Raw genomic sequence first — 26099 nt, 5'->3', positions numbered from 1 at the left:
TGTCCCAAAAAGCCAATCGTCAAGCTGTTGACGGTTGAGCAACCAAGTATTGTAATTGATTTGTTAATAAATAAAATATATTTGGCATTTTCATCATAAGCTTTCATCTTCTAATGAACTCCGTTGTTATGATGAAGTCCTTAGGACTATTTAAGTTCGATAAAGAGAGGATTTATCGATTAGTCCTTAAAACTGTTCACGACCAAATGATAGGCTGTTAATAAGGACGACAGCTTCTATCGAGCATAGGTCGCTGTAGGCCATATGGGTTGGTTGTCCTCTTAACCAAGGAGTGTGGAGACACTGGTATGGCATACAGGTGAGATGTAAGGGTACATCATCATTGAACGTGACCAACTCCAGAGCATTCTGCTGTCGAGAATGTCTCTGATGGGATATAGGTATAAGTGTCCCTTAGACTTGAGATCGCCTCAGTGACTTGCAAGCAACTCACTGTGCTTTGGTACTGGACTAACTGAATTTCTAATTCAGGACGGAAGGCTTCTGGGCACAGTCAAGTACTTGCGAAGTCAGAGTGTGATGAGATGGGATTGACCACCCAGAGTTGGAGAAGATGAGTCGTGTATTTCAATTTAGCAAACCTTGGCCAGGGTAATCCATCAGATGGATTTGATATTTTGAAATACAATGTGGACAACCTGATCAGAGTTGACAGTTGAGCTCTGGGGTGTCCTATGAATTTTGGTCAAGGGGATGAATTATATGAAATATATCCGCATGGGTTCTAAGGATGTTGTTCTACACATTCGACCTATCCGGACGTCGGTACCATTGCTAGATGGTCATTCGATTGGTATAGAAATTTATTTCTATGCTACCGGCTTAGGTTCGGACCTATGAGGTCACACACATTAGAGTTCATGATCGATGGATGTTGATCACGATTAAGAATCATTATAGGGTTAAATAATCAATACGATTGACATTTAACCCAGTGCAAGTGTTGCAGGAGGATCGATTAGCAATTTGATTGCTAATTGGCTTAATTGATTAAGCCAATGGCTGAGATTAAGTTTATTAAATATGATTAATTAGATTTGGTTTGGGCTTGATTGGATCAAGTCCAATTGGTTTATTGGATAAGCAAGTGCAAGGAAAGACTAGTCCTAGTTCAACTAGGATTGGGTCAATCTAATTTCTAATTTGATTAAAAAATTAAATCAGATTTAAATATAATTAAATTAGGTTCTTAATTGGGTTAAGACCTATTTTAATTGGGTTGATCTAATTTTGATTTGATTTGGTTTGGGAAACCAAATTAAAACAAGTTATGAGACAGAATCCTAGTAGGACTAGGATTCCACCTTGAGCCACATAACCTTCTCCACGCCCTCCTCTTATTCAACGCCAATCTCCACTTATTTTGTGTGACAAAAGCCCTCTCCCAGATCTCTCCCACATTCACAAAAGGTCTCCTCTCTTCTTTCTTACATGGAAGGTGATTTGGATCAAATGTAAAAGGAATAAGTTTGGATTTCGAATTCTATGAGATAGAGTTTTAGAAATCCAAAACTCTTTCAATTTTGCACCGAATTTATCCAAATTTTTTTTGAAATTTTCGTGACTTTTAGGGTTTACATTGTGCACCCTTTTCTGTTGATCCATCCACGAAAATATGAAGGAGGTGCTCAAGAGTTGGGCGTCCCTTTACTTGCCATGTTTGGATAAGCCTTGACTAGGTGTTTGACCTAGACAAGGACTCTATCATATCTCTCTATATAAGATGAGTTTCTTCGTGAAATTTTAAGAGGAGATAGTTTTCTGAGAGGCCTTTCTGCCATCCAAAACTCAGAGAGAAATACCTTTGGGTCGTGGAGATATAAAAGACACAAGTTGAGTGTCTAGAGAGAAAAACGTGAAGAAGAAGAGGGTCTTCTTCTAGGGTTTTATTTTCATATCTTTCCTCCTTCCATCTTGAGTTTCCTGAGAGCGTCTCAGATCTGAAACTCCTCCTTCTACTTTCCATCTTTGGAAGAATCCAAATCAAGAAGAAGGAGGCACCTGATCAACCATCAAAGAAGGATCAGCACAGTACTAGCATACTGTGCTGATTTCCTGAAGCAGGACTTCTGATCGAGATTCGTGGACTCGTGTGGACGACTCCTAGAGGCCGGACGCGTGTGCGGCTTGCAACATCATCCTTAAGCCCAGATCAGCGAGGTTAGAGCGTCTAACTTGCAAGGTAATAGATCTGATCTATTATTTAATACATACATTAGATGTAGCTAGTATAGAAACATGTTGATATGATCAACATGTAGTTCATACTATATTTATATATATTTTAATTTTTGATTTAATGCTATATAATAATCATGTAATAGGATCTTAGATCTAGAGATTTTCTGATCTTAAAAAATAAATTTTGATTTATTTTAGTCTTCCACTGTATGATCTTGAAAAAGTTTCAAGATCTAACCCTGAAACCCTAGATCTGGTTCCTACAATTGGTATCAAAGCCCAGGTTCTTTATTACATGATTATTTATACATGCTTAGATTATTTTTAGATTAGATCTAATTTATAATCTAATTATTAAATCTGAAATTAAAATTTTAGATCAATCACAAACTGCAAGGTTGTCCTGCTGTAAGGTTTACCCCTTACAGTGCAAAGGTTGTCCTAGTTTGTGTAGATCTATCTTTAATCATAAATTTGTTAGATATGATCTAGATTAAATTTATGATTTATTAGATTTAAAAGATGTTTAAATCTGAAATAAAATCTCTTTGTTAATAATTTTTATGCAAAGAAATTATTTAAAGTTGAAATTGTTTCAATTACATGAACCTGTTTAGATTAGATCTAAAGTAGTTTCATGTTTATTTCACTTGCATCTTGATTATGAATCAAACATGCAATATGATTGGTAGAATCATATTGTAAAATTGTTTTACAAATATGAAAATTATTTTTTGAAAAGCCGAACCCAACCCTCAGCCCAAAACTTAATTAAGAATTAAGAAGTTGTTTGATTAGGTTCTAGGATTGTGAATTGAAGAACCTAAGACACAAATCATAACACATTGGGTTAATGGGTTAGTGGAAATTAGGTCCATTAATTGGGTTAGACCTATGGTTAGATTAAAGATGGACTTAATTAGAGAATTGACTAAATCTAATCAATTGTTGTCTTAGATTAGGTCAAGGATTCTCTAGATCAATTACAATAGTTGTAGTTGGTCAAGTCCATGTCTTTAACGAGAACCAAATGGACTTGATTCTTGGCTAAGCGGTCTAGCACGAACTGTTAGGTTGATCTAATCGAAACTAATTAAACCAGTTGGTGTCTAAGGTAAACCAGACCGGTGGTTTTTTAATTGGGAGCCCGCTTACCTGGCCATTCATGATGGTGTCTAAGGCAAGCTTTGGCAGACCCTCCCACTGATCGAACATACCTGGCCTCTTGGTGAAATTATGTTTTGATCGGATCACTTGACTATTCGAGCTGACCCATGTCAGCTAGGTAAATCAGTGTGACTGATTTAGATGCTCCTAGACCAGCCCTGGTCTCCCTTAAGCTGACTTGGTGAAGCCAGTGGGAGGATCATGATAAGCTGGTTCATCTGACCTCATCCTCTATATTATTTAAATCCTCTAAAATTATTAGGTCCTTAAAATGATAAAGTTATGGAGATAACTGAGTCATAGCCTCCCATTAAGGTGTTTGATAATGAGTCCATGAACTCAATAATCATTGCAGACCCAAAGGCCTGGTGCTTGTTGACTAATGGAATTATCACTCATCATATGATGACTTGGAAGTATCTCTCTAATGGTGGTTAGGTGAGCCAACCAAAGTTGGGCTTAATCATTCGTTGGTTAGATATACCAAGTATGATCATGTTAATGGTTGGACCTAACTGGATCCTTACAGTGGAGGCCAAAGCCTACTGATTAGGTTTCTGGGGCAAAATTAAAATTACTAAAAATTGTTTAGAGAAACAATTGGTTATGAACCTACCCTTAGATGTACATGGGTTGGCCAACCAAAGTTGGGCTTGTGTGCAGTCTAAGTGGATTCTAGTACCCGCTAAGGAATTAGGGTAATTCCTCGAATTGAAGGTAGAGGCTACCAATTCGAATAAAATAGTGGGAGAAACCTTTTGATTAAAGTCAAAATCTTTAGGTTTAATGAATCAATTACTAATTAGGTTATGGTTCTCCTTTGTGCAAATATGGCCACTTCCCTATCGCTCCGATCATTGTTGGACAATGATAAGTTGGTGGGACCCAACTTCGGTAGCTGGTACCGAAAGTTGAAGATAGTCCTGGAGCATGAACGGATCCTATATGTGATAATGGATCCTGCACCTGAGGAGCCAGCTGTCAATGCACGTGGAACAGTTAGAGACACTTACCAGAAGTGGCTCAGTGATCGGACCACGGTGCGCTGTATCATGCTGGCTGCTATCATGAGCGACGAGTTCAGTCGCAGATTCGAGACGGCTCAGCCAAAGGACATGCTTCAAGTGTTGGAGGATACCTTTGGCACACCCCATGACGTAGAGAGGCACAAGACTAGTTGTGCCATCTTCAACGCCAAAATACGGGATGGAGTCTCTATCACTGATCATGTATTGTACATGATCGAGCTGATGGAACGATTGAGCAAGCTCGGCTTTCCCTTGAAAGCAGCTTGGGAAAGATGCAATACTGAACTCGCTGCCCAAGTCTTGTCTCCCATTCCTCACTCATTATAGAATGACAAAGCCTGAAGTAAACTACCATGGGTTAATGGGGTTGCTTCAGAACTTTGAGAAGGATCACCAACTCCTCAAGGAGTCAGTGAACTCAGTGAACTCAGTGGGAGGTTCATCTTCTGGTTCTCGACCCTTTGAGAAAGGAAAGAAGAACAAGAAGAAGAAAGTCAAGAAGGTGCAAGTTCAGGCTGGGACATCTGTGCAGAGCCAGACCAAAAAGATCAAGCCTGATAAGAGTCTATTCTACTGGCAAGCACCCTAGATTAGATAGTGTGTTAAATATCTACTTATGGCATTGGAGGCTAGGTCATATAAACAAGAACAGAATAAACAGGTTGACTCAAGAGGGAATCCTCAAAGTCAGTGATTGTGAATCACTTCCAACCTGTGAGTTCTGTCTTCTTGGTAAAATGACCAAGTCATCTTTTACTGGAAAAGGTGAGAGAGCTATTGAGCTCTTGGGCCTAGTACATACTGATGTATGCGGGCCCATGAGCACCAGTGCTAGAGGTGGATATTTCTACTTCATAACTTTCACGGATGACCTATCCCGATATGGATATGTCTATCTGATGAAACATAAGTCGGATTCATTTGAAATGTTCAAACGATTCTGAAGTGAAGTAGAAAAATAAACTGGGAAGAGTATTAAAACTCTTCGATCTGATCGAGGAGGAGAATACCTTTCTAGTGAGTTTCTCACATATCTAGGAGAGAATAGGATTCTCTCCCAATGGACTCCTCCAGGAACACCACAGCATAATGGTGTGTTTGAAAGGAGGAATCGGACTTTGTTAGACATGGTCCGATCCATGATGGGTTTTTGTTAGCTTGCTGATATCCTTCTGGGGATATGCACTCGAATCGGCCTGTTATCTGTTAAATAGGATTCCAAGTAAGTCTGTAATTAAGACTCCATATGAGATATGGATAGGGCGTAAGCCAGTACTTTCACACCTCAGGGTCTGGGGGTGCCCGGCCTATGTCAAACGATTAGTCACAGACAAACTTGGACCTAGGTCTGACAAATGCTCATTCATAGGGTACCCCAAAGAGGCAAAAGAATATTTTTTCTACCATGCTGATGAACAAAAGGTGTTCGTCAGCCTTAAGGCAATCTTTTTAGAAAAGGAGTTCCTTGGTGAAGGAACCGTTGCCTCTAAGGTTGAACTTGATGAAGTTCAACAGGTAGAAGGACCGACACCAATAGCTGAACCTGAGTCGGATATGATTAGATCACATCCGGAGCCCAATATACCTGCACCATTAAGGCGATCCGGTAGAGTACCGCGTCAGCCGGACAGATACTACGGTTTCTTGGTCCGGGACGGTGATCCCATCGAACTTGATGAGAATAATGAGGATCCGATCACCTATATGGATGCTATGCAGAGACCTGATTCCGAGAAATGGCTTGAAGCCATGAAATCCGAAATGGAGTCCATGAAGGTCAATGATGTATGGACATTGGTTGACCCACCTAAAGGGGTTAAACCCATTGGGTGTAAATGGGTCTTCAAAAGGAAGAGGGGCGCAGACGGAAAGGTGGAGACCTATAAAGCCCGTCTGGTTGCCAAGGGGTATCGTCAACGTTATGGTATTGACTATGACGAGACATTTTCTCCTGTGGCAATGCTAAAATCTATTCGGATAATGCTTGCAATAGCTGCCCATCTAGATTATGAGATATGGCAGATGGATGTAAAGACAGCTTTTCTTAATGGAGAGCTGACCGAAGAGGTGTATATGATACAACCTGAGGGGTTTACATCCACAGATGAGTCCAAGGTGTGCAAGCTTCAGAGATCCATTTATGGATTGAAGCAAGCTTCTCGGAGTTGGAACATGCGTTTTGATAAGGTGATCAAAACGTATGGCTTCATTAAGAATGGAGAAGAGCCCTGCATCTATAAATGGGCAAATGGTCCAGTTGTGGTATTCCTTATCTTGTACGTGGATGACATTCTCTTAATCGAGAATGACATCCCCGCACTACAGGGAATAAAAGTTTGGTTGTCATCACAGTTCTCCATGAAGGACTTGGGTGAAGCATCCTACATCCTAGGGATGAAAATCTATAGGGATAGATCTAAAAGGATGCTTGGGTTATCCCAGTCCATGTACATAGATACTGTGCTGAAGAGGTTCAGCATGGAGAATTCCAAGAAGGGCTATCTACCGATAGGCCAAGGAATTTCTCTCTCTAAGAAGGATTGTCCGACAACTCCTGAAGAGAGAGAGCGTATGAGTAGAGCCCCATATGCTTCAGCCATGGGATCTATCATGTACGCCATGACATGTACAAGACCAGAGGTGGCATACTCACTAGGAGTAGTGAGTAGATACCAATCTGATCCTGGAGAAAACCACTGGAAAGTGGTTAAAGCCATCCTTAAGTATTTGAGAAATACTAAAGACCAATGGTTGATTTATGGCGAGTCAGATCTGAAACTTGTGGGGTTCACAGACTCTAGCTTCCAATCTAACCATGATGACAGCAGGAGTGTGTCGGGTTATATCTTTACTCTGAATGGTGGAGCCATCTGCTGGAAGAGTTCCAAGCAGCATACTGTGGCAGACTCTGTTTGTGAAGCAGAGTATATCGCAGCATCAGATGCCGCGAAGGAAGCTGTGTGGCTGAGGAAATTCATCAACGAGCTTGGAGTAGCACCCTCCCTCGATGGTCCGGTCCTGCTCTACTGTGACAGCACTGGTGCCATAGCTCAGGCGAAGGAACCCAAAGCACATCAGCGGACGAAGCACATCTTACGCCGCTTCCACCTGGTCCGGGAGATCGTGGATCGAGGTGACGTCGACCTTAAGAAGATCGATGGAAAGGAGAACCTAGCCGACCCCTTCACTAAGGCCCTGGCAATAAAGGAGTTCGACAATCATAAGTCGAAGATGGGTATTAGATACTGTGCCGAGTGGCTTTAGGACAAGTGGGAGTTGTTGGGAAATGTGTCCCAAAAAGCCAATCGTCAAGCTGTTGACGGTTAAGCAACCAAGTATTGTAATTGATTTGTTAATAAATAAAATATATTTGGCATTTTCATCATAAGCTTTCATCTTCTAATGAACTCCGTTGTTATGATGAAGTCCTTAGGACTATTTAAGTTCGATAAAGAGAGGATTTATCGATTAGTCCTTAAAACTGTTCACGACCAAATGATAGGCTGTTAATAAGGACGACAGCTTCTATCAAGCATAGGTCGCTGTAGGCCATATGGGTTGGTTGTCCTCTTAACCAAAGAGTGTGGAGACACTGGTATGGCATACAGGTGAGATGTAAGGGTACATCATCATTGAATGTGACCAACTCCAGAGCATTCTGCTGTCGAGAATGTCTCTGATGGGATATAGGTATAAGTGTCCCTTAGACTTGAGATCACCTCAGTGACTTGCAAGCAACTCACTGTGCTTTGGTACTGGACTAACTGAATTTCTAATTCAGGGATGGAAGGCTTCTGGGCACAGTCAAGTACTTGCGAAGTCAGAGTGTGATCGAGATGGGATTGACCACTCCAAGAGTTGGAGAAGAATGAGTCGCTGTATTTCAATTTAGCAAAACCTTGGCCAGGGTAATCCATCAGATGGATTTGATATTTTGAAATACAATGTGGACAACCTGATCAGAGTTGACAGTTGAGCTCTGGGGTGTCCTATGATCTTTTTGGTCAAGGGGATGAATTATATGAAAACTATATCCGCATGGGTTCTAAGGATGTTGTTCTACACATTCGATCTATCCGGACGTCGGGTACCATTGCTAGATGGTCACTTCGATTGGTATAGAAATTTATTTCTATGCTACCGGCTTAGGTTCGGACCTATGAGGTCACACACATTAGAGTTCATGATCCGATCGGATGGTTGATCAACGATTAAGAATCATTATAGGGTTAAATAATCAATACGATTGACATTTAACCCAGTGCAAGTGTTGCAGGAGGATCGATTAGCAATTTGATTGCTAATTGGCTTAATTTGATTAAGCCAATGGGCTGAGATTAAGTTTAATTAAATATGATTTAATTAGATTTGGTTTGGGCTTGATTGGATCAAGTCCAATTGGTTTATTGGATAAGCCAAGTGCAAGGAAAGACTAGTCCTAGTTCAACTAGGACTTGGGTCAATCTAATTTCTAATTTGATTAAAAAATTAAATCAGATTTAAATATAATTAAATTAGGTTCTTAATTGGGTTAAGACCTATTTTAATTGGGTTGATCTAATTTTGATTTGATTTGGTTTGGAAAACCAAATTAAAACAAGTTATGAGACAGAATCCTAGTAGGACTAGGATTCCACCTTGCGCCACATAAACCTTCTCCACGTCCTCTCTCTTATTCAACGCCAATCTCCACTTATTTTGTGTGACAAAAGTCCTCTCCCAGATCTCTCCCACGTTCACAAAAGGTCTCCTCTCTTCTTTCTTACATGGAAGGTGATTTGGATCAAATCTAAAAGGAATAAGTTTGGATTTCAAATTCTATGAGATAGAGTTTTAGAAATCCAAAACTCTTTCAATTTTGCACCGAATTTATCCAAATTTTTTTTAGAATTTTCATGGCTTTTAGGGTTTACATTGTGCACCCTTTTCTGTTGATCCATCCACGAAAATATGAAGGAGGTGCTCAAGAGTTGGGCGTCCCTTTACTTGCCATGTTTGGATAAGCCTTGACTAGGTGTTTGACCTAGACAAGGACTCTATCATATCTCTCTATATAAGACGAGTTTCTTCGTGAAATTTTAAGGGGAGATAGTTTTTTGAGAGGCCTTTCTGCCATCCAAAAATCAGAGATAAATACTTTTGGGTCGTGGAGATATAAAAGACGCAAGTTTGAGTGTCTAGAGAGAAAAACGTGAAGAAGAAGAGGGTCTTCTTCTAGGGTTTTTATTTTCATATCTTTCCTCCTTCCATCTTGAGTTTCCTGAGAGCGTCTCAGATCTGAAACTCCTCCTTCTACTTTCCATCTTTGGAAGAGTCCAAATCAAGAAGAAGGAGGCACCTGATCAACCATCAAAGAAGGATCAGCGCAGTACTAGCATACTGTGCTGATTTCCTGAAGCAGGACTTCTGATCGAGATTCGTGGGCTCGTGTGGACGACTCCTAGAGGCCGGACGCGTGTGCGGCTTGCAACATCATCCTTAAGCCCGGATCAGCGAGGTTAGAGCGTCTAACTTGCAAGGTAATAGATCTGATCTATTATTTAATACATACATTAGATGTAGCTAGTATAGAAACATGTTGATATGATCAACATGTAGTTCATACTATATTTATATATATTTTAATTTTTGATTTAATGCTATGTAATAATCATGTAATAGGATCTTAGATCTAGGGATTTTCTGATCTTAAAAAATAAATTTTGATTTATTTTAGTCTTCCGCTGTATGATCTTGAAAAAGTTTCAAGATCTAACCCTGAAATCCTAGATCTGGTTCCTACACGAAGTCTGTCTGCAGCCGTTGGAGTCGAGGATGAAGCCCGACTCCCGTAGGAGTTTGGGTGGAGTCTTCCTGCAATTAAAGTCAAAGGCGAAGTCCAGCTCCCGTAGGAGTCCGGACAAGGCTTACCAGCAGCTGGTGTCGAGGATGGAGCCCGGCTCCCATAGGAGTCTGGGCGGAGTCTACTTGCGGTTGAAGTTGTCGGTGGAGTCCGGCTCCTGTAGGAGTCCGGACGAAGTCTGTCTGCAGCTGTTGGAGTCGAGGATGAAGCCCGACTCCCATAGGAGTCCGGGTGGAGTCTTCCTGCAATTAAAGTCAAAGGCAGAGTTCGGCTCCCATAGGAGTCCGGACAAGGCTTACCAACAGTTGGTGTTGAGGATGGAGCCCAGCTCCCGTAGGAGTCCGGGCGGAGTCTACTTGCGGTTGAAGTTGTCGGTGGAGTCCGACTCCCGTAGGAGTCCGGTCGAAGTCTGTCTGCAGCCGTTGGAGTCGAGGATGAAGCCCGGCTCCCGTAGGAGTCCGGGCGGAGTCTTCCTGCAATTAAAGTCAAAGGTGAAGTCTGGCTCCCGTAGGAGTCCGGACAAGGCTTACCAGCAGTTGGTGTTGAGGATGGAGCCCGACTCCCGTAGGAGTCCGGGCAGAGTCTACTTGCGGTTGAAGTTGTCGGCGGAGTCTGGCTCCCGTAGGAGTCCGGACGAAGTCTGTCTGCAGCCATTGGAGTCGAGGATGAAGCCCGGCTTCCGTAGGAGTCTGGGCGGAGTCTTCCTGCAATTAAAGTCAAATGTGAAGTCTGGCTCCCGTAGGAGTCCGGACAAGGCTTACCAACAGTTGGTGTTGAGGATGGAGCCCGGCTCCCGTAGGAGTCCGGGCGGAGTCTACTTACGGTTGAAGTTGTCGGTGGAGTCCGGCTCCCGTAGGAGTCCGGACGAAGTCTGTCTGCAGCCGTTGGAGTCGAGGACGAAGCCCGACTCCCGTAGGAGTCCGGGTGGAGTGTTCCTGCAATTAAAGTCAAAGGTGAAGTCCGGCTCCCGTAGGAGTCCGGACAAGGCTTACCAGCAGTTGGTGTCGAGGATGGAGCCCGGCTCCCGTAGGAGTCCGGGCGGAGTCTACTTGCGGTTGAAGTTGTCGGCAGAGTCTACTTGCGGTTGAAGTTGTCGGCGGAGTCCGACTCCCGTAGGAGTCGGGACAAAGTCTGTCTGCAGCTGTTGGAGTCGAGGATGAAGCCCGGCTCCCGTAGGAGTCCGGGTGGAGTCTTCCTGCAATTAAAGTCAAAGGCGAAGTCCGGCTCCCGTAAGAGTCCGGACAAGGCTTACCAGCAGTTGGTGTTGAGGACGGAGCCCGGCTCCCATAGGAGTCCGGGCGGAGTCTACTTGCGGTTGAAGTTGTCGGCAGAGTCCGGCTCCCGTAGGAGTCCGGACGAAGTCTGTCTGCAACCGTTGGAGTCGAGGATGAAGCCCGACTCCCGTAGGAGTCCGGGCGGAGTCTTCTTGCAATTAAAGTCAAAGGCAAAGTCTGGCTCCCGTAGGAGTCAAGACAACGCTTACCAGCAGTTGGTGTTGAGGATTTAGCCCGACTTCCATAGGAGTTCGGGTGGAGTCTACTTGTGGTTGAAGTTGTCGGCGGAGTCCGGCTCCCGTAGGAGTCCGGACGAAATCTTTCTGCAGCCGTTGGAGTCGAGGATGAAGCCCGGCTCCTGTAGGAGTCCGGGTGGAGTCTTCCTATGATTAAAGTCAAAGGCGAAGTTCTGCTCCCGTAGGAACCCGGGCGGAGTCTTCCTTGCGATAGAAGTCGTGGACGGAGCCTCGCGAGGGTCTACCCTGCCAAGATCTTCGGCCGAGGGAATTTTATGCCCAACACCAGTCCCCCTACTTTCGAGTTCGAATTTCGAATGAAGGGAGTACGGAGAAGTCATCACGGCCGAAGTTCTTCCCTTGACGTCCGGGCGCAACGGTCCTTGGATATGTTGGCATTTAATGCGCGCATGCCAGAGTCCTTTTTTCGATTATGGCGACCCGAAGAGTCTTTTCGGAACTCCCACTGAGACGTGACCCCAAGCGTTGCGCCATAAAAATTTGCGAACAGTCAATCCTCGATAGCGGTGAGTGGGATACGCGGGACACGTGGTTAGCACTGGCTGGTCTAGGGACACCCGCCACCATAATCGTGCTAAGATCCACTGCCTATTTAAACCCCCTACCCCTCTTTCGGAGCCTTACTCCGCCTAAAAGACGGCACCTTTCTTTTGTCTGAGAGTGCCGACTCCGAGCGCCCTCCGCGTCGGTCACTACCGTCTCTCTGCCATCCTCAGCCCCCTGATTCCTCTCTAAGGGGTTTCCCCGCCAGGTCCTCCACCTCAGAGGCCATTCTCGAGAGGATTCCAAGGACTTGGAGGAAGGCAAGGAGGAGAACAGCGGTCTGCGAGTTCTCCGGTCATCGAGCGGCTGCTGCAGGTCCCCGCCGCTTCAAAAGGGGCTTGGGGAAGAATTCCTTCAACAATAGGGGTTTAATAATGGAGACCGCTGGTAAAGGCATTCTGCCTAAGAATTTCGAAATAGCAAGACGGGGTGACACCGATCAGAAGGGCAGAACTGTCGTCACAAGCTGTGGCGGGATCCTTGATGTCGTCGGGGCCGAGGGATCAGAAGCTGTCGGCATCAACGGTGGGACAGTAAAACTTGTTGCGGGGACGGTGGAAGTAGCGCATGCCGACCTTGCCGGAATACGTCGGACGGCGGTTGTCACAGAGCATTTAGTGATGGCGCATATCTCTGGCGCCCCCGCTGCCTCCGAGGTGACTCCGGTTCTTCTTGAAACAGGTCTTGATCGCCGCTGCCGTTGTCCCAACTGCCCCCTGGAATCTATCCCATCCTTTTCCCCCGGGGGTTGGGACTTTGGAGGTGGAGCGAAACAAGGTGGGGCGAGAGCCGACAGGTCTGCCACATGCATCAGAAAATGCGGTTGGGAAGGACAGAAATGGGAAGAGAAGTTTGCAGCCTGAAGCGGCCTCCAGTGCATCCTTTCCAAGCCATGTTTCGAGCTTTGTAATAATGTATTCTTTTCTGGCCCTCCGGGGCTTGTAACGTACATCTTGTTAGTTGAAAAATGAGAAGGAGATTTTATTACCTCGTGAATTATTGTCTGCCGAACTTCCTTCCCCCTTCTTCTCTCTCTTTCTTCTTTTTTTTTTTTTTTTGATGTCGTCCTAAGGTCGCCAGTGGCCCTTTTATTCATGTTGAATTGTCGTTTGCCGAGCTCCTTATCGGCTTTTACGTCATTCGAAGGTGCCTGGTTGTCATCGTATCAACCCATCTTTTCCGTCAGTGGCCGCAGGTTCGCCTGGGGCCATTCGGGCTTGATGTCCCCTCAGGGCTTGGGCTCGGAGGTCCGAGCTTCTGTCGCCCTGAGGAAGTTGTCATATTTTGCGTCGAAAGCTTCCTTGAAGGCTGGGACTCCTGATGGGAGCCTCAATCCTTGCTGTGACAGGGTTCTATGCACCTCGGGCGCTGTTTGTTTTCCAATCATCGTTGATGTGGTCCATCACCTTTTTTTTTCTTTTTTGCTTGGAATCTTTCTCCGCTCTCAGCGAGGCTACGGGAGTTTGGCTCCCGTAGGTGAAGTCAGGTGAAGTTCGGCTCCCGTGGGAGTCTGGGCGAAGATCGCCAGCAGTTGAAGTTGGTGACGAAGTCCGGCTCCCGTAGGAGCCCGGACGGAATCCTCCCTGCGATTGGAGTCACGGACGGAGCCCGGCTCTCGTAGGAGTCCGGGCGGAGTCTTCCTGCAACCAAAGTAGGGTGCGAAGTTCGGCTCTCGTGGGAGTCCGGACGAGATTTATCAAAAATCGAAGTTGGCGACGGAGCCCGGCTCCCATAGGAGTCCGGGCTGGGCTTACCACCGATTGAAGTTTGTGACGGAGCTCGGCTCCCGTAGGAGTCTGGGCCTTCGATTTTGCTTAAGCTAGGGCAAGGTTTTTCTTCTGTCCTTAGCAAGGCTGTGGGAGCGCATATGGACGTTGCAGGGCCTCTCCTCCCATCCGGTCTAAATGGAATCGGGCCTTCGACTTTGCTCAAGTTAGGGCGAAGTTCTCCTCCTGTCCCTAACAGGGCTGTGGGGGCGCATATGGGCGTTGCAGGACCTCTCCCCCCATCCGGTCTAAATGGAACCGGGCCTTCGACTTTGCTCAAGTTAGGGCGAGGTTCTCCTCCTGTCCCTAACAGGGCTGTGGGGGCGCATATGGGCGTTGCAGGGCCTCTCCCCCCATCCGGTCTAAATGAAATCGGGCCTTCGACTTTGCTCAAGTTAGGGCGAGGTTCTCCTCCTGTCCCTAACAGGGCTGTGGGGCCTTCGACTTTGCTCAAGTTAGGGCGAGGTTCTCCTCCTGTCCCTAACAGGGCTGTGGGGGCGCATATGGGCATTGCAGGACCTTTCTCCCCATCTGGTCTAAATGGAACCGGGCCTTCGACTTTGCTCAAGTTCAGCCTCCTCTGGGATGGTACACTCTACAATAAAATTTGCCAGTATTTGGGCCTTCACTGCTGGCCTGGGTCGATAATTGATGTCGAATTTCGTGAGCTCGATCGCCCATTTCGCCATCCTCTCGGAGGTGTCCGCCCGGTGCAAGACCCCCTTGATTGGTTGGTCGGTGAGTAGTGTCACGGTGTGCCCTTGAAAGTAGGGTCGGAGTCTCCGAGCTGCAATTAACAAGGCGTAAGTTAATTTCTCTAATTTGGTATACCTGGTCTCAGCATCCCTCAACGCGCGGCTAACGTAGTAGATCGGCCGCTGGACTTTCGTCTCTTCTTTGACAAGAACGGCCGCGAGGGCCATGGGAGAGACCGCCAGGTATAAAAATAGCTCCTCCCCAGGCTCAGGCTTTGCTAACAGCGGGGGTGATCCAAGGTAGCTTCTTAATTCTTCGAACGCCTGTTGGCACTCAGGGGTCCAACAGAAGTTCTTCGGCTGCTTGAGGGTTTGAAAGAAGGGCAAGCACCATTCGGCCGACCTTGCGACGAAGCGATTAAGGGCCGCTATCCTCCCCGTGAGGTGCTGAACCTCTTTTATCGACTTTGGGGCGGCCATCTCCTAGATGGCGTGAATTTTCTCTAGGTTGGCCTCGATTCCACGTCCTGATACCATGAAGCCCAGGAACTTTCCTGAGGTTACGCCGAAAGTGCACTTAGTTGGGTTCAGCTTCATTCTATATTTTCGGAGAGCGTCGAAGGTCTCCTCGAGGTCGGTGACATGATCTCTGGAAGATTTACTTTTTACGAGCATGTCGTCCATGTAGACCTCCATGTTACGACCGATCTGCTCCTTGAAGATTTTGTTCACCAACCGTTGATAGGTTGCGCCCGCATTCTTGAGGCCGAAAGGCATGACCCTGTAACAGTAAAGGCCACGATTAGTGATGAAAGCTGTCTTTTCTTCGTCTTTCGATGCCATTCTAATTTGATTATAGCCGGAGAACGCATCCATGAAGGTGAGGAGCTCATGGCCAGAGGTCGCGTCCACCAATTGATCAATTCTGGGAAGGGGATAGCTGTCCTTCGGACAGGCTTTATTCAGCTTTTTGAAGTCTATGCACATCCTCCACTTGCCGTTTGCCTTTTTGACCAGGACAACGTTGGAAATCCAATCAGGATAATTGACTTCCTTAATGAATCCGGTCTTAAGGAGCTTATCCACTTCCTCGGCTATCACCTTCTGCCTCTCTGGAGCTTGACTTCGGATTTTCTCTTTCGTCGGTCGATGTTTTGGATCGACGACCAGATGATGCTCCATGACTTTTAATCCCCGGCATGTCTGCTGGAACCCAAGCGAAAACGTCAGCATTCTTTTGTAGAAAATCAATGAGACGCACCCGCCCCTCCTCCCCTAGGTTGGAGCCAATCATTGCTACATGCTCCGAGTTCCCGTCGTTCAAAGGGATTGGTACCAGATCTTCAATGGGGGCACCCCTCTCTTCGGTGAGGTCATTGCGAGCATCCAGTCCATCGACGGGGCAGGAATCAGATTGATCGCCTCTTTGCAAGGCTATATTGTAACAGTGTCTGGCCAGAGCTTGATCTCCCCGGACCTCTCCGGTCCCCTGGTCGGTGGGGAACTTCAACTTCAAATGGTAGGTCGATACGATGGCTCGGAGAGCATTGAGGCCAGGTCGGTCGAGGATTGCATTGTAGGCGGACGGTGCCTTCACCACCAAGAAATTCACCAGAGCCCTGGATTGCCTTGGATATTGACCTGCGGCCACAGTCAAGGTTATTATCCCTTCCGTCGGAACGGTGTCGCCGGTAAACCCTACCAGGGGGGAGCTAATCGGCCTCAGATGACCGTCAAGAGTGGTCATTCTTGAAAAGGCATCGTAGAACAAGATGTCGGCCGAACTTCCATTGTCGACAAGAATGCGATGGACGTCATAATTTGCTATATTCAAGGAAACTACGACCGCGTCGTTATGAGGGAATTGGAATCCTTGAGTGTCTTCTTTGGTAAAAGTTATGGGCTCTTCAGTCTTTTGTCGCTTGGGGGATACAGACGATATGTTGGTCGTTTCCTGTCGGGATCCTCTTGAGATGGTGTTGGTGGAATCCGTCGGAGGCCGATTGTCCGGCCACTCCCTGCTGGTGACCATAGCTGGAGGATTCGGGGCCTGGGAAACCACAGGCATGATCGAGGTCCGGGATACGGCTGCGGAGGCCGTGGGTATTGGTGCGGATGCTTCGCGAGAAGGCATCAGGCGAGGATCCCATGGGGGAAACAAGGAGTGGGTGCCGGAGGAGGTGATCGAAGGCGGTTCCATTGAGTGCTCCTTTAAGAACAAGGGTACTGCGAAGGTTCAACCCCTTCTTCTAGCGCCAATCCTGTTGGTGCAAAAATCCGCTTGCGTCGGAGAAGCTGGAGTCGAGGGAGTCGCGGTCGCCATCAGGACCTGCAAAGGAAGTCTAAACCGGAGGTGGGGTTACTCCGGCAAGACCCTCCGACGCTCAAGTCAGTTCTCTGCCTCAACAAGAATGGAGTGCTCGAACGAAGAATTTAGCAGAGTTTTTTGGTAAAAAACTAGAGCTTATTGAATAACGTATCTGGGGCCCCCTTTTATAGGTGGAGGGGGTGACAAATTGATGGCGACGCCTGTAACCGTCTGGTAGTGGGCCGCCCAGAGTCAGGAGGAATTTATTGCGGAGGGTAGTAGAGTGGGATCGTGGCTACTGCCGTGGCTCGCCATGTGGAATCAGTTACGGGGAGTGGAGCGGCGTCCGCTGTCGTGACTCATCAGGGAATGGTGGAATCGCACAGGATCAGCCACAGGGAGTGGAGCAGAATCGTGGCCGTTAATACGGCCAGTCAGGGAGTAATGGAGCTGCGTAGGGTTCGCCGCAGGGAGTGGAGCAGTGTTGTCCGTTACTGTGTCCTGCCTGGGGGTCCAGACTGGTCGGCCAAAGTTCGGTTAGAGTCGGTAGCGAGGTCCGGTACCCGTAGGAGTTTGGGCGAGGTCTTCCCGCAGTCGGAATAGAAGACGGAGTCTGGCTTCTGTAGGAGTCCGGACGAAGTCTACTTGCAGTTGGGGTCGTGGACGGAGTCCGGCTCCCGTAGGAGTCCGGATGAAGTCTTCCTGCAATTAAAGTCAAAGGCGAAGTCTGGCTCCCGTAGGAGTCCGGACAAGGCTTACCAGCAGTTGGTGTTGAGGATGGAGCCCGGCACCCATAGGAATTCGGGCGGAGTCTACTTACGGTTGAAGTTGTCGGCAGAGTTCAGCTCCCGTAGGAGTCCAGACGGAGTCTGTCTACAGCCGTTGGAGTCGAGGACGAAGCCCGGCTCCCGTAGGAGTCCGGGCTGAGTCTTCCTGCAATTAAAGTCAAAGGTGAAGTCCGACTCCCGTAGGAGTCCAAAAAAGGCTTACCAGCAGTTGGTGTCGAGGATGGAGCCCGGCTCCCGTAGGAGTCCGGGCGGAGTCTACTTGCGGTTGAAGTTGTCGGCGGAGTCCAGCTCCCGTAGGAGTCCGGACAAAGTATGTCTGCAGCCGTTGGAGTCGAGGACGAAGCCCGGCTCCCGTAGGAGTCCGGGCAGAGTCTTCCTGCAATTAAAGTCAAAGGCGAAGTCTGACTCCCGTAGGTGTCCGGATAAGGCTTACCAGCAGTTGGTGTTGAGGATGGAGCCTGGCTCCCGTAGGAGTCCGGGCGGAGTCTACTTGCGGTTGAAATTGTCGGCGGAGTCTGGCTCCCGTAGGAGTCCGGACGAAGTCTGTCTGCAGCCGTTGGAGTCGAGGATGAAGCTCGGCTCCCGTAGGAGTCCGGGCGGAGTCTTCCTGCAATTAAAGCCAAAGGCGAAGTCCGGCTCCCGCAGGAGTCCGGACAAGGCTTACCAGCAGTTGGTGTTGAGGATGGAGCCCGGCTCCCGTAGGAGTCCGGGCGGAGTCTACTTGTGGGTGAAGTTGTCGGTGGAGTCTGGCTCTCGTAGGAGTCCGGACGAAGTCTGTCTGCAGCCGTTGGAGTCGAGGATGAAGCCCGGCTCCCGTAGGAGTCCGGGCGGAGTCTTCCTGCAATTAAAGTCAAAGGCGAAGTCTGGCTCCCGTAGGAGTCCGGACAAGGCTTACCAGTAGTTGGTGTTGAGGACAGAGCCTGACTCCCATAGGAGTCTGGGCGGAGTCTACTTGCGGTTGAAGTTGTCGGTGGAGTCCGGCTCCCATAGGAGTCCGGACGAAGTCTGTCTGCAGCCGTTGGAGTCGAAGACGAAGCCCGGCTCCCGTAGGAGTCTGGACGGAGTCTTCCTGCAATTAAAGTCAAAGGCGAAGTCCGGCTCCCGTAGGAGTCCGGACAAGGCTTACCAGCAGTTGGTGTTGAGGATGGAGCCCGGCTCCCGTAGGAGTCCGGGCGGAGTCTACTTGCGGTTGAAGTTGTCGGCAGAGTCCGGCTCCCGTAGGAGTCCGGATGAAGTCTGTCTGCAGCCGTTGGAGTCGAGGACGAAGCCTGACTCCCGTAGGAGTCCGGGCGGAGTCTTCCTGCAATTAAAGTCAAAGGCGAAGTCCGGTGCCCGTAGGAGTCTGGAAAAGGCTTACCAGCAGTTGGTGTTGAGGATGGAGTCCAGCTCCCGTTGGAGTCCGGGCGGAGTCTACTTGCGGTTGAAGTTGACGGCGGAGTTCGGCTCCCGTAAGAGTCCGGACGAAGTCTGTCTACAGCCATTGGAGTCGAGGATGAAGCCCGACTCCCGTAGGAGTCCGGGCGGAGTCTTTCTGCAATTAAAGTCAAAGATGAAGTCCGACTCTCGTAGGAGTCTGGATAAGGCTTACCAGCAGTTGGTGTTGAGGACGGAGCCCGGCTCCCGTAGGAGTCCGGGCAGAGTCTACTTGCGGTTGAAGTTGTCGGTGGAGTCCGGCTCCCGTAGGAGTCCGGACGAAGTCTGTCTGCAGCCGTTGGAGTCGAGGACGAAGCCCGGCTCCCGTAGGAGTCCGGGCGGAGTCTTCCTGCGATTAAAGTCAAAGGCAAAGTCCGACTCTCGTAGGAGCCCGGGCGGAGTCTTCCTTGTGACAGAAGTCATGGACGGAGCCTCGCGAGGGTCGACCCTGCCAAGAACTTCGGCCGAGGGAATTTTATGCCCAACAGAGTTCATGAAGGTCAACGATGTATGGACATTGGTTGACCCACCTAAAGGGGTTAAACCCATTGGATGTAAATGGATCTTCAAAAGGAAGAGGAGTGCAGACGGAAAGGTGGAGACCTATAAAGCCCATCTGGTTGCCAAGGGGTATCCTCAATATTATCGTATTGTCTATAACGAGATGTTCTCCTCTATGGCAATGCTTAAATCCATTCAGATAATGCTTGTAATGCTGCCCATCTGGATTATGAGATCTGGCAGATGGATGTAAAGACAACTTTCCTGAATGAAGAGCTGATCGAAGAGGTATATATGATACAACCCAAGGGGTTTACATCCACAGATGAGTCTAAGGTGTGCAAGCTTCAAAGATCCATTTATGGATTGAAGCAAGCTTCTCGGAGTTGGAACATGCGTTTTGATAAGGTGATCAAAATGTATGGCTTCGTTAAGAACAGAGAAGAGCCCTGCATCTATAAATGGATAAATGGTTTAGTTGTGGTATTTGTTGTCTTGTACGTGGATGACATTCTCTTAATCGAGAATGACATCCCTGCACTACAGGAAATAAAAGTTTGGTTGTCATTGCAGTTCTCCATGAAGGACTTGGGTGAAGCATCCTACATCCTAGGGATGAAGATTTATAGGGATAGATCTAAAAAAATGCTTGAGTCATCCTAGTCCACGTACATAGACACTGTGCTGAAGAGATTCAGCATGGAGAATTCTAAGAAGGGCTATCTACCGATAGGCCATAAAATTTCTCTCTCTAAGAAGGATTGTCCGACAACTCCTGAAGAGAGAGAGCGTATGAGTAGAGTCCCATATGCTTCAGTCGTGGGATCTATCATGTACGCCATCACATGTACAAGGCCAGATGTGGCATACTCACTAGGAGTAGTGAGTAGATACTAATCTGATTCTGGAGAAAATCATTGGAAAGTGGTTAAAGCCATCCTTAAGTATTTGAGAAATACTAAAGACCAATGGTCAGTTTATGACGAGTCAGATCTGAAACTTATGGGATTCACAGACTCCAGCTTTCAATCTGACCATGATGACAGCAGAAACATATTGGGTTATATCTTTACTCTGAATGGTGGAGCCATCTGCTAGAAGAGTTCCAAACAGCATACTATGGCAGACTCTGTTTGTGAAGCAGAGTACATCGCAGCATCGGATGCCGTGAAGGAAGCTGTGTGGCTGAGGAAATTTATCACCGAGCTCGGAGTAACACCCTCCCTCGATGGTTCGATCTTGCTCTACTGCGACAGCACTGGTGTCATAGCTTAGGCGAAGAAACCCAAAGCCCACCAGCGGATGAAGCACATTTTGCACCGCTTCCATCTGGTCCAGGAGATCATGGATCAAGGTGATGTCGACCTTCAGAAAATCGATGGAAAGGAGAACCTGGCTGACCCCTTCACTAAAGCCCGATGATTAAGGAGTTTGACAACCACAAATCAAAGATGGGTATTAGATACTGTGCCGAGTGGCTTTAGGATAAGTGAGAGTTGTTGGAAAATATGTCTTAAAGGCCAATCGTCAACCTATTGACGGTTGAACAATCTTGTTTGTAATTTATTTATTAATAAATAAATATATTTTTAGCATTTTCATCATAAGTTTTCATCTTCTAATGAACTCTGTTGTTGTGATGAAGTCCTTAGGACTATTTAGATTCGATAAAGAGAAGATTTGTCAATTAGTCCTTAAAATTATTCACGACCAAATGATAGGCTGTTAATAAGGATGACAGCTTCTATCGAGCATAGGTCGCTGTAGGCCATATGGGTTGGTTGTCCTCTTAACCAAGAAGTGTGGAGATATTGGTATGGCATATAGGTGAGATGTAAGGGTACATCGTCATTGATCGTGACCAACTCCAGAGCATTCTGCTGTCGAGAATGTCTCTGATGGGATATAGGTATATGTGTCCCTTAAACCTGAGATTGCCTCAGTGACTTGCAAGCAACTCACTGTGCTTTGGTACTAGACTAACTGAATTTTTAATTCAATGACGGAAGGCTTCTAGGCACAGTCAAGTACTTACGAAGTCGAAGTGTGATCAAGATGGGATTGACCACTCCAAGAGTTGGAGAAGAATGAGTCGCTGTATTTTAATTTAGCAAAACCTTGGCCAGGATAATCTATCATATGGATTTGATATTTTGAAATACAATGTGGATAACTTGATCAGAGTTGACAGTTAAACTCTGAGGTGTCCTATGAGTATTTTGCTCAAGGGGATAAATTATATGGAAACTATATCCGCATGGGTTCTGAGGATGTTGTTCTGCACATTCAACCTATCCGATCGTCGAGTACCATTGCTAGATGGTCACTTTGATTGATACAAGAATTTATTTCTATACTACTGACTTAGTTTTAGAGCTATGAGGTCACATACATTAGAGTTCATGATCCAATCGGATGGTTGATCAATGATTAAGAATCATTTTACGGTTAAGCGGTCAATACGATTGACATTTAACCTAGTGCAAGTGTTGCAGGAGGATCGATTAGCAATTTAATTGCTAATTGACTTAATTTGATTAAGCCAATAGATTAAGATTAAGTATAGTTAAATATTATTTAATTAGATTTGGTTTGTGTTTGATTGGATCAAGTTCAATTGGTTTATTGGATAAGCCAAGTGTAAGAAAAAACTAGTCCTAGTTCAATTAGGACTTGGGTCAACCTAATTTATAATTTGATTAAAAAATTAAATCAGATTTAAATATAATTTAATCTGATTAAATTAAGTTTTTAATTGGGTTAAGACCTATTTTAATTGGATTGATTTGGTTTTGTTTTGATTTCGTTTGAGAAACCAAATTTGTACAAGTCATAGATTGGACCCTAGTAAGTCTAGGATTCCACCTTGCGCCACCTTAGCCCCCCACGTCCACTCTCTCTTATTTTGTGCGATGAAACCTTCTTTTTTAGGCCTTCACACATGCCCAAAGCTTTTCTTTCTTTCTTTCTTACATGGAATTTGGTTGTGGATCAACTCAAAGTAGGAATTACTTTGGATTTCAAATTCTATGAAATAGAATTTTAGGAAACCAAAACTCTTTCCTTATGGCACTAATTTTACTCAGATTTTTTCTGAACTTTTTGTGGTTTTTATGGCACATATTGTGTGACCTTTTTTGATGGTCCATGGCAAAAAAAAGAGGGGGCATCCAAGAGTTGGGCACCACTTGTCTTGCCCTATTTGAATTTTTCTTGACTAGGTATTTGACTTAGACAAAGATTCTTCATATCTCTTTAGTTAAGATGAATTTTTTCTTGAGATTTTTGTGGATAATAGAGCATTGAGAGACCTTTGGGACATATAAAAATTAAGGAGAAAGAATATTAGGGTATGGAGATATAATAGACACAAAATTAAGTGTCTGAGTTAGAGCAAAGAGAAGAAGAAGAGGGTCTTCTACTAGGATTGCTGAGTTTACCTCTTTCCTTCCTCCATCTGTGAATTTTCTGAGAGTCTCACATCTAAAACTCCTCCTACTTCTCATCTTTGAAAGAGTCCAAATCAAGAATAAGGAGGCATCTAATCGACCATCAAAGAAGGATCAGCACAGTACTAGCATATTGTGCTGATTTTTTGGACCAGGACTTCTGATCATGATTCGTGGGCTCGTGTGGATGACTCCTAGAGGCTGGATGTGTGTGCAGCTCGCTACATCATCCTCAAGCCTAGATCAACAAAGTTAGAATGTCTAACTTGCAAGGTAATAGATCTGATCTATTATATTTTACGTACATTAGATGTAGTATAGAAACATGTTGATATGATCAACATGTAGTTCTTGCTCTTCATATTTTAATTTTTGATTTAATGCCATATAATAATCATATAATAAGATCTTAAATCTAAAGATTCTCTAGTTTTATAAGATAAATTTTGATTTATTTTAATCTTTCGCTGCCTGATCTTGAAAAAGTTTCAAGATCTAATCCTGAAATCCTAGATCTGGTTCTTTCTTACAGTACCAAGAGGTGTGTATATTATAGAGACCTATTTTTTATTAAGTGGCTCAGATTCTGATATTTGAGTATTGGATACTGCCTGTGGATCATATATTTATAATTTATTATAACGATTACAGAATATCAAAGGTCTGAAAAGAGGTGACCTTAAGCTTTGTGGCACAAGTAAAGAGTCCATTAGCACAGAAACTATGGGAACCTGTATGCTTGATTTGCCTTCAAATAAAATTTTAGAATTGAAAGATTATTATTACATGTCAAAGGTTATTAGAAACATTATTCTATACCTTTGTTGTTAAAACAAGGTTATGAAATAAGGTTGATGGGAAATAGATGCTTCATTTTCTTTTCTAATGAATTTTAAGGTAATGGTTATATTGATAACAATCTTTTAATTTTTGTACTCAATAAAATATATTTCATATTGAAAAAAAAGAGAGAAGATGTGAATATTACATATCTCTGGCATTGCCACCTTGATCATATTAGTGAGTCAAGAATAAACAAGTTATACAAAGAAGAATTCTTTGACCCATATGATTATAAATCATTGAAAACTTATGAATCTTGTCTTATGGGTAAGATGACCAAGACTCTATTTTCTGGACATGAAGAGAGGGCAAATGAGTTGTTAGCCCTAGTACATACAGATATATGTGGACTGATGATAACTCAGGCCAAAAGAGGATATTCTTATTTTATCTTCTTTACAGATGATCTATCAAGGTTTGGATATGTATATCTTATAAAACATAAATCCGAAGCCTTTGATAAGTTCAAAGAGTATTAAAGTATGATCGAAAAATAAACTAGAAAAGTATTAAGGTTCTTCAATCTGATCAAGGAGGAGAATACTTATCCAGTAAATTTTTTGATTATCTTAAAAGTAAAGGTATTCTCTTTGAATAGACCCCTCCTTATACACCCCAGTTAAATGGTGTAGCAAAAAGGAAGAATCACACTTTAATAGATATGGTGTAGTCCATGATGTGCTTCACTGATCTCTCAATATCTTTCTGGAGATATGTCCTAGATACTGCCGCATATATTTTAGACAAGGTGCCTTCAAAGTCTGTTGCAAGCACTCCATATGAGATATGAAAGGGAAAGAAATCTAATTTTAAATATCTTAAGATTTGGGATTGTCCTGCTTATGTCAAAAATATTTTTGGACATAAATTTAGTGCTAGATCAGACAGATATAGGTTTATAAGGTATCTTAAAGAAACATATGGATCCTACTTCTACCACCCAATTGAACAAAAGGTATTTGTTAGTAGACATGCCACTTTCTTGAAAAATGAATTCTGAAAGAATAATGCCCTACAAGCTAATTGTATACGGAATGTGATAGGGTATTTTTTATAATTTATCTTTCAGGCTCATGTAATTAACATTAATATTATTAATAAAATAGATATTTTTGATTCATTATATACTGCATCTTTTTATTTTTAAGATTATAATGAGCCCCATAGGTTTAGACAATAGTTTTAAGACCATGATGAGGTCACACCAACGAGACCTAAATTCTTGATAGCCATGACCTAAAATATTTTCAGTCATTGGTTCATTGAGTTGAGAATTAATGATACCGATAAGACTGGCATGTCCTATGTATGCTCAGAAATGAGGGTGGTTGATCTAACAACCACTTGTGTCGTGACACTAATACAAGGATATGGATACTCATTAGAGAATGAGTTCACTGAATAGACCTACAAAAGAATATCAAATAGAGTCTTACTTACATGTCAGCTGATGATTCTCTAGTGAGAGTTGTGTAAGTGATCTTTTGACCTGAGATTGCCATGGTACCTTGTGTATATGAATCCATATTTTGGTTCACTTCTTAACTTGGTTCTTTGTGAAGGGAAGAAAAATAGTTTTCCTCCGGGATGCCCAGATTGTATCTAAAATTTTTTTAATATTCTACTTGTTTAATGATCAAATCCTTACCTAAAATGTAGTGGAACTAGGGATCAAATCTTAAATTATCTGATATAAATCTTCACAGAGGTCTGGATGTGTAGACCCTCTACTTTGTATGCACACCAGACGCCACAGGAAAGCAGGATGAACTTCAATCCAATTGGCTTAGCAACTTAATCAATCGAGAGATGAGATGTGCTAGTGTGATACCTCACACTAGTAGGTGGGATGCCCAAAGAGATCCCACACCCAAAGAAAGAGGGGCGACAACAAGGGAGAGGCCAAAGGGAAGATAGGACCTCTCTTTCTTCTCATGCCTCTCTCTCTCTTTTCTCTTCTCTCAATCTGATTTGTTAGCTATGCTATTGCTATGCATCCATAGGTAGAGACCCTCTTTATTTA

This window comes from Elaeis guineensis, chromosome 6, assembly GCF_000442705.2.
Source record: "Elaeis guineensis isolate ETL-2024a chromosome 6, EG11, whole genome shotgun sequence".
In the NCBI taxonomy this organism is placed as follows: Eukaryota; Viridiplantae; Streptophyta; class Magnoliopsida; order Arecales; family Arecaceae; genus Elaeis; species Elaeis guineensis.
This window is presented reverse-complemented; position numbering follows the sequence as displayed.